Source organism: Temnothorax longispinosus, chromosome 7 (genome assembly GCF_030848805.1).
Source record: "Temnothorax longispinosus isolate EJ_2023e chromosome 7, Tlon_JGU_v1, whole genome shotgun sequence".
NCBI classification, from domain to species: domain Eukaryota; kingdom Metazoa; phylum Arthropoda; class Insecta; order Hymenoptera; family Formicidae; genus Temnothorax; species Temnothorax longispinosus.
Window position 1 is genome coordinate 10,964,935 of NC_092364.1, and position 8,906 is coordinate 10,973,840.

Genomic DNA, 8,906 nt, shown 5'->3' on the forward strand with positions numbered 1-8,906 from the left:
TTTACTCCGGTATTTTTCAATTTGAAAATTTGTCTTCGCGTCACTTTTCCTTTCCTGGGGGCAAAACTAAGCGACGTACAACAAAATTTTCTTAAGCAATTTTGTACCTGAAGGAACGCTCTTTAAATGTGTACCATTAAATGTGCTTGAAAATTTTAATTAATTGTTGAAAATTGCCTTTGAAAAAATTGTGTCGAGTTAGCCCCGGTCTCCCCTACGTATATCCGAATACTTAACAGACAGCACTATATTGACTACATCTTAAACAACGTTATATTTCCAAAATATTTTTACGCTATCTTAAAGCAACAAAATAGTAACAATTCTGGTATAAACGTTTATTCGATTTGAGCACTCTATATATTTTTTTCGCATGGGGAGGGGCCAGCTTGACACAGATTCTAGCCCCACCACATACTAAAAAACACATATAGAGTGCTCAAATTCAAAAAAACAATACACCAAAATTTGTTGCTTTAAGATAGCGTAAACAAATTTTCGAAATATAAGGTTCTATAAACAATGCCACTAATAAATACTGCATCTTCGACCGTTATCTACGACTCGAGCTACGACTTCGATGGCTAAAAACTAAGTAAAAGAACTTGTTGCTTAGCTCTTTTTGGTCTTAAAATATTCTATGGACCGTGCTCTATCAGAATATGCAACTTACGATTTTGTTGCTCGCCCTTAACTGCAAATAAACAAATTATTTATCTCCGCGTCAACCGTTATCTCGTTACCTGCGACGTCGATGGCTAAAAACTAAGTAAAGGAATTTGTTGCTCGGGTCTTTTTGTTATTTAAATATTCTATGGACCGTGCCCTATTAGAATATGCAACTTACGATTTTGTTGCTCGCCCCTAACTGCAAATAAACAAATTATTTATCTCCGCGTCGACCGTTATCTGCGACTTCGATGGCTAAAAACTAAGTAAAAGAATTTGTTGTGCTCGGCTCTTTTTGGTCTTAAAATATTCTATGGACCGTGCCCTATCAGAATATGCAACTTACGATTTTGTTGCTCGCACCTAACTGCAAATAAACAAATTATTTATCTCCGCGTCGACCGTTATCTACGACTTCGATGGCTAAAAACTAAGTAAAAAGAATTTGTTGCTCGGCTCTTTTTGGTCTTAAAATATTCCATGGACCGTGCCCTATCAGAATATGCAACTTACGATTTTGTTGCTCGCCCCTAATTGCAAATAAACAAATTATTTATCTCCGCGTCGGCCGTTATCTCGTTATCTACGACTTCGATGGCTAAAAACTAAACAATAAGTAAAAGATTCTTTTACTTTATAGTTTTTAGCCATCGGGGCGAGCAACAAAATCGTAAGTTGCATATTCTGATAGGGCACGGTCCATGGAATATTTTAAGACCAAAAAGAGCCGAGCAACAAATTCTTTTTACTTAGTTTTTAGCCATCGAAGTCGTAGATAACGGTCGACGCAGAGATAAATAATTTGTTTATTTGCAATTAGGAGCGAGCAACAAAATTGTAAGTTGCACATTCTGATAGGGCACGGTCCATAGAATATTTTAAGACCAAAAAAAGCCGAGCAACAAATTCTTTTACTTAGTTTTTAGCCATCGACGTCGTAGATAACGGTCGACGCGGAGATAAATAATTTGTTTATTTGCAGTTAGGGGTGAGCAACAAAATCATATGTTGCATATTCTGGTAGAGCACGTTCCATAGAATATTTAAATAACAAAAAGACCCGAGCAACAAATTCCTTTACTTAGTTTTTAGCCATCGACGTCGCAGATAACGGTTGACGCGGAGATAAATAATTTGTTTATTTGCAGTTAGGGGCGAGCAACAAAATCGTAAGTTGCATATTCTGATGGGACACGGTCCATAGAATATTTTAAGACCAAAAAGAGCTGAGCAACAAGTTCTTTTACTTAGTTTTTATCCAAAGTCGTAGATAACGGTCGAAGATGAAGTATTTATTAGTGGCATTGTTTACAGAACCTTATATTTCGAAAACTTGTTTACGCGCCGCTATCTTAAAGCAACAAAAAAGCAACAAATTTTGGTGATTGTTTTTTTGGATTTGAGCACTCTATGAGTTTTTTTAGTATGTGGTGGGGCTAGAATCTGTGTCAAGCTGGCCCCCCCCCCCATGCGAAAAAAAATATACAGAGTGCTCTCTCAAATCGAATAAACGTTTATACCAGAATTTGTTGCTATTTTGTTGCTTTAAGATAGCGTAAAAACATTTTGGAAATATAACGTTGTTTAAGATGTAGTCAATATAGTGCTATCTATTAGGTATTCGGATATAAGTATTTTCTAAAAAAACTTAGGGGGCGTCCACTGCCGTACTGCCGAGCCAATGCCGGATAAAATTCGGACACTGCCTTAGCAATGCTATGCAATACCTCCTGCACTGCCACTGCCACAAGTCATTATTACCACTCCCCAACCATTGACGACAATGCCGTCAATATTATAGGCCACTGCTTACTTTTTTCAGGTCCACTGCCGAAATTTTGTACACCAATGCCGGCTGTGAATTCCCCCCGATGTATCGGAATGAATTAAAGTATGGTTTTGTATTTTCATATTGTAATTATTATATTCAAGTCATTAAACTATTCATGTATTTTTATTTTCCCTCCAAATGTTTGCGAAAACTTAACTATTTAGTAGAGCTATATAATCGAGTAAATAAATTAAATATTATCACATAACTGAATGAAATTAAAATCACAGTCCTTAAAAATACAATGTAGCTACAATATATATATATAGATATATAATATATATATATATATATATATATATATCATTGTAAAATAGATTATAATATATATATATATATATATATATATATATATATAATCAGCTGTTTATAATGAATCAATTGTACGATGAAACAAAGTTATTTATCTGGTTATAATATTTACAGTCCTTGAATCTGAATCCTTTAAACAAAATTGGACAATTCGTTGAATCTAAGATCAGATTTTAGCTTTCTTCCTATTTTTATCCGACACTGCATACTTGTAACTTTTCGTTGGATCAAAAGGTTCTCATCTACTCGCTGGAAAAAATGTGTTTGTTCCTCTCGTACCATGATCTAATGAGAAAAATAAAAAAATAACATAAAAAAGAATTATGCAAAATATTCTTTTAACAATAAATACCTAAGTAAAACTTTTCCGACATGTGATTCCTCGGTTTTGACAGAAGCATCGTGCATAATACGAATATCATCGTGAACGTCAAATGTGAACAGAGGCCCGCTCTTTCCTCGTGCCTAATCGCAATATTACATACATTAAAATAACATGCCAACATTGTGATATTGCTTCATAAGTTTTATCATTTGGTATATTTACCTTAGTTACAATAAAATCAGTTACAGTTGCAGTAAAACGTATAATGGTGCGGTAATATAAGATTCTCCTTGACATACATTAACTGATCTGCCATTACTGTTTTAAGCTCGCTGAATTCGGGCCTCAGAACTTCTAAACATCTCTGAAGAACCTAATAGATAGAATTACCTGTATGTGAAAATTTAATTTATGCAGCAGAACATTATATATCATGCCAATGTTACTCCAAAAGTGACACTGGAGTATTTTAATAACTTAAACGTTCTCTAAACCACTGAGACATTCACCTTTCTTCATTATAACACTCCGACGATGGTCAGATCCATCCCATAACTGAATGTGATCTCAATTTCTTCTTCCTTCAACGCGTTCTGCTTTCTAGCCCATTCTTGTCTCAATTCTTCCCTAAGTTTATTTTCCTCCTCGTCCCTTTCCCTACTGGCAAAAAACATGTATCTACATCTGGATTTTTCTAAATCTTCTTAATCGCAGGGCCATCAGATTGCACATTTTCTGACTGCGGGGATTTTTCGGCATTGTCTTCGTCAGAAGACATCTCAGCTTCATCTTCGTCTTCGTCCAGATTAAAAGACAAATCTTGAATCTGTCTCTTCTGTTTGTTCTTTTCTGTCTGCTTCGCCGCTAGTGTTCTTTCCTTTTCCTGCTCTTTTTCACGTTCCTTCTATCAAAGCATAAAATACACGTACAAAAATACAAATTATGAGATAATCAGGATCATAAAAAGATTGTAAGAAATTACTTGTGGGTATCAGGATTCGTGAATGTTCGCTCAATTTAACGGCGGATTTTCTCTTGCATTCCGCGTGATCGACGATACATGCACATTTCGTGGCATCTAGCCTTAGCATCTTTGTAGTATCGTCATCATGCATTAGGATTTTCTTCATATCCTATCTTCTGAAGAAGCCCATCGAAAGTTCTTGATATGTATGACTAGATGACATTCAGAGCACTAGGCAGAAATCACACACACACACACACACACACACACACACACACCACACACACACCACACACACACACACACACACACACACACACACACACACACACACACACACACACACACACACACACACACACACACACACACACACACACACACACACACACACACACACACACACACACACACACACAACACACACACACACACACACACACACACACACACACACACACACACACACACACACACACACCACACCACACACACACACACACACACACACACACACACACACACACACACACACACACACACACACACACACCACACACACACACACACACACACACACACACACACACACACACACACACACCACACACACACACACACACACACACACACACACACACACACACACACACACACACACACATATATATGTGTATATATATATATATATATATTCACGGCAAACCACATATATAACATCGTGTTATTTTTATAACCTATTTACGCAACGTTACTTCTGTAGTAACTTACGATACGATAATTCCTCCGCGTAAACGGGAGATTTTATAGTAACTATTATGATCGGAAATCAAGAGCCACCGTTAAAAGTAGTGAAGGTTACGTTTCTCTGATTGAGAGACGACGACGTATCTTAATATGAATTACTGTAAGTTACTATAGATGTACTCACTCGCGTAAACATATAGTTCGACAACTTTTACAAGACAGCATATACGTATGTGTGCCATTTTGAATATACCTTCCTTCTTTTAAAGATCTCCTCGACATCTCTCTGTGGTTAATACTTTATATATTTCACTTACTACGTTTACACGCGAGCGTTACTTCTGTAGTAAACTTACGATAATTCCTTCGCGTAAACAGAATTTTCCTTCGCGTAAACGGGATTTTGTAGTAACTTACGATAATTTACTCCGCGTAAACGAGTGAATTATCGTAAGTTACTACAGAAGTAACGCTCGCGTAAACATACAGTTTGACAACTTTTACAAGACAACATATACGTACGTGTTTGTACGATTTTGTAGATACACCTTCCTTCTTAAAGATCTATCGGCATCAGCTCTCTACGGTCAATACTTTATATATTTCACTATCTGTCACGACGCGGCAACGGTCACGACTACCACACACTTACACTTATCCTTTTTTAGGTTGTAAAAAACTGTCACTGTCACGCACTGCGACAGTGCACGAATGCACTCTCGTGTCAAAAATGGGAAAGTGACACACCAGCCGCCATTTTGTCCGACGTGGACGTTTCTTAAAAAAAAATTTTCCACATTTGGACTTTGCATCGCAATATCTTCGCTCGTAGGGCACGTAACGGAAATAAAAGACTCTTATTTATAAATCAAACCCCAAGCTATCGATCGAACCTACTTAGAAATTGATCCGTTCACTCGTTATTGAGATCTCAAAATCTCGGATACTCGCAACTCATGCGTTCGCGTAAAAGAGTCACGGTGCGTCTCGCTTCGCGCGTACTTGGCGCGAGACACTACCGTGTCTCTTGATAGTTGTGTCAATAAGATAATATATTGTTGTGATATCGGATCCGGAGTACCAATGACAACGCCAGAACTCGACACGCACGAAGAATCGCGTCCGACCCTAATTGCCTTTTTTCTCTCTTATTTTTAATTCTCGAGGATCATTCTATGATTTTATATTGTTACTTTTACTTTCTATTAAGGAGACACGGTAGTATCCCGCGCCAAGTACACGCGCAGCACGAGACCGTCGTGTATCTTTACGCGAATGGACAAGTTGCAAGTACCTGAGATTTTGATATCTCAATAACGAGTGAACGGATCAAATTCTAAGTAGGCTTGATCGATAGCTAATTGGGTTCGAATTATGTAATAAAAGTGTTTTTATTTTTCCGTTATGTGCTCTACGAGCGGAGATATTGCGACGTAAAGTCTGAAATGTTAAATTTTACAAAAGAAACTAGTACAGGCGACTGGCGAGATACGATTTGACCCGGAAAAAATTGCACCACGCACGTTTTTAGGCTTAAAATTTTCAGAAAAATATACTGAATAACATATCCAAAATCGCCTTTGCCGTTTTATGTTTTTTTAAACAAAATACACGTGAAACAAATGGGTTTTTCTCAAAAACTATGAGGAATATAAAAAAAACTCAAGAGATCAAAGTTGTAGAGCTGATCAAGATCTACAAAACATACTTTATCATTTTTTTCTTAAAATTTATAGTTTTCGAGATATTTGTGATAACTGAGATTGTCAAGATGTGAGATAACTGTGATTAGTCAAAGGAATGAATTATTCAAAAGCTTAATTCTGGAATGTATACGCGTTTAATTACTATATCATTTTGATTGTTATCAGTGCTATAACCATTTTTGTGCATTGTTATAACAATTTAAAAAAATTATTTATTTACAAAATTTTTTAAACAAATAAATATTTTTTATTAACATTATTTTTGCAAATAAAAAATATGTATGTTGTAGTAGTAAATAAATTGTAACTATGTGTTTAAAATGATTGTTTGTAATATTATAATTTTGTTAAGAAGAATTAAAGCTATTACCGCTTGGGTTGGAATAGAAAGACCCTTAAATGGGAACACAAAGATATGTACCACTTGGGTTTCATTTTTTAAAAATAGTTGCACAACAATTATTTTTCAAAGCAATATTCTTTTTGTAATTGGTGCAATTTAAAAATTTCATATATTTTTTGAAATACATATCATTTGCGTCGAGTTAAATAACGCAATTTTGTGATATAATAATTCTGTTAAAGAGAAATTAAAGCTACTATCATTTAGGTTAAATTTGTGGATTTATACATATCACTTAGGTTGAGTTAGGTAACGTAATTTTGTGATATAATTTTGTTAAGGAGAAATAAAGCTACTTAGGTTGGATTTTTGGATTTATAAAATACATTGCGTATACTTGGCACCTTTTTTGAAAACGGTAATTTTGTACTTATATTATTATATACAATAAAATTGATTTTAATCAATTAAGATATTAATTGTATTGAATTAATTATTTAATTTATTGTCCAATTATTATTAAATAATTAATAACATCTGCAGTTCTTGTATAGTTTCAACAAAATTTAATTGAATTTGGAAACAAAATTGCATGTTTCTATGAATATTTTCTTCGAATTTACATAAATTTTGATGAAAATATTCGTAAAAAAAACATGCAATTTTGTTTTCAAACTTCATTAAATTTTGTTGAAATTATCCCGAAATTATGTTAAAATTATGCTGAAATTTTGATGAAATTATACTGAAATTTTGTTGAAATTAGGCTGAAATTTCACTGAGAAGTGTTCCAAAACGTGGAACAATTTCAGAAAATTTTCAGTGATATTTTAACAAAATTTTCAGCGAAATTTTTCCACTAGACTAGGGAGATTTCGGACCGAGAAAAAATTGATTAATTATATTTAAATAATTCGGCAATTGACCAATGCGATTGGTTAATTCTTTTTCCATCCGAGATCTCAGAGCGACTTCTGAGCATCGTGGACACAAGACTTTAGAAAGGAAATGGCGCGACGCAAAAATTTTCAGCGTGTTATTTCTTGCCTCTGACGTCACGACCTAATATGGCCGCGGCGAGTACCTAGGAGCTTAATATTTAGTGTAGAAAAAAAAATAAAGACACTTTTGTTATATAATATTAGAGTCCTAGATTAGTAGAGATTAATAGTTATTTGTATAACAAGTGCGGGAAGTTGAGAATTGGACACGGGTGCGGAGTGGACGCACGAGCCGAAGGCGAGAGCGATCACCCGCACGCGTGTCCAATTCTCAACCCGCACGTGTTACACACCCTATTTTATATTACAAAGTGCGTGGAAAGTGGCCCATTGCGTGCGCGCCCTCAGTGCGACGGATGGCCGATTCCACACACAAGAGATTTTCCGCTCGAAACGGTGCGGTAATGTTCGAGCGGAGGATTTCTCGGTGTGGAATTGGCTATTTGTCGCACAGATGGCGCGTGCGTAACGGGCCACTTTCCACGCACGTGTTATATAAAATCTATTAAGACTGTACCCCCATCTTGTCGTCGCCACTATCTTAGATCTATACATCCGTAAGACCCATACGAATTAGACGCGAACTCTACCCCCACTTTGCCACCGCAGCCATTTTATGCTCGTACGCTCTGCTGTCTATTGGTCTATAACTGACCAATCAGAAGGAAAAACAAGTTCGCATTTCTCTACTAATCTAGGACTCTATAAATATAACCATACAAGCAATCGTGCACAAGCAATTGAGCCTATTAAAATTTTAATTCCGCTTAGCCGTTTTATAGATATGACCATCGTGTCTTCTTTCAACTCGATACTTTAGGTATATAGATATCCTTATTTATATGTCGCTGCCTGTATCGCGAAGTAACTATCGCGTGTACTTGGCGCGAGACACTCTGGTATCTCTTGATATTAATATATTGCTTCGTATCTCTTGATATTGATATATCGTTTATTTGCTACAACAACATATAACTCAAAAATTGTTATTTTTGAATTTATAAAATG

At 35.7% G+C, this 8,906-nt stretch overlaps 1 long non-coding RNA gene across 2 annotated transcripts; it reads right to left on the reverse strand.

The window, feature by feature from the left end:
* Positions 1-2,852: 2,852 nt before the first annotated feature.
* Positions 2,853-4,359, reverse strand: LOC139815896 (uncharacterized). Of its 2 annotated transcripts, none has more exons than XR_011732856.1 (5): positions 4,120-4,359; positions 3,647-4,041; positions 3,360-3,510; positions 3,165-3,277; positions 2,853-3,097 (listed from the first exon to the last, which is right to left on the reverse strand). It is a non-coding gene; the product is annotated as an uncharacterized lncRNA (long non-coding RNA). The 2 variants fall into 2 exon arrangements; XR_011732855.1 differs by having other exon boundaries at positions 3,360-3,527.
* Positions 4,360-8,906: the final 4,547 nt, after the last annotated feature.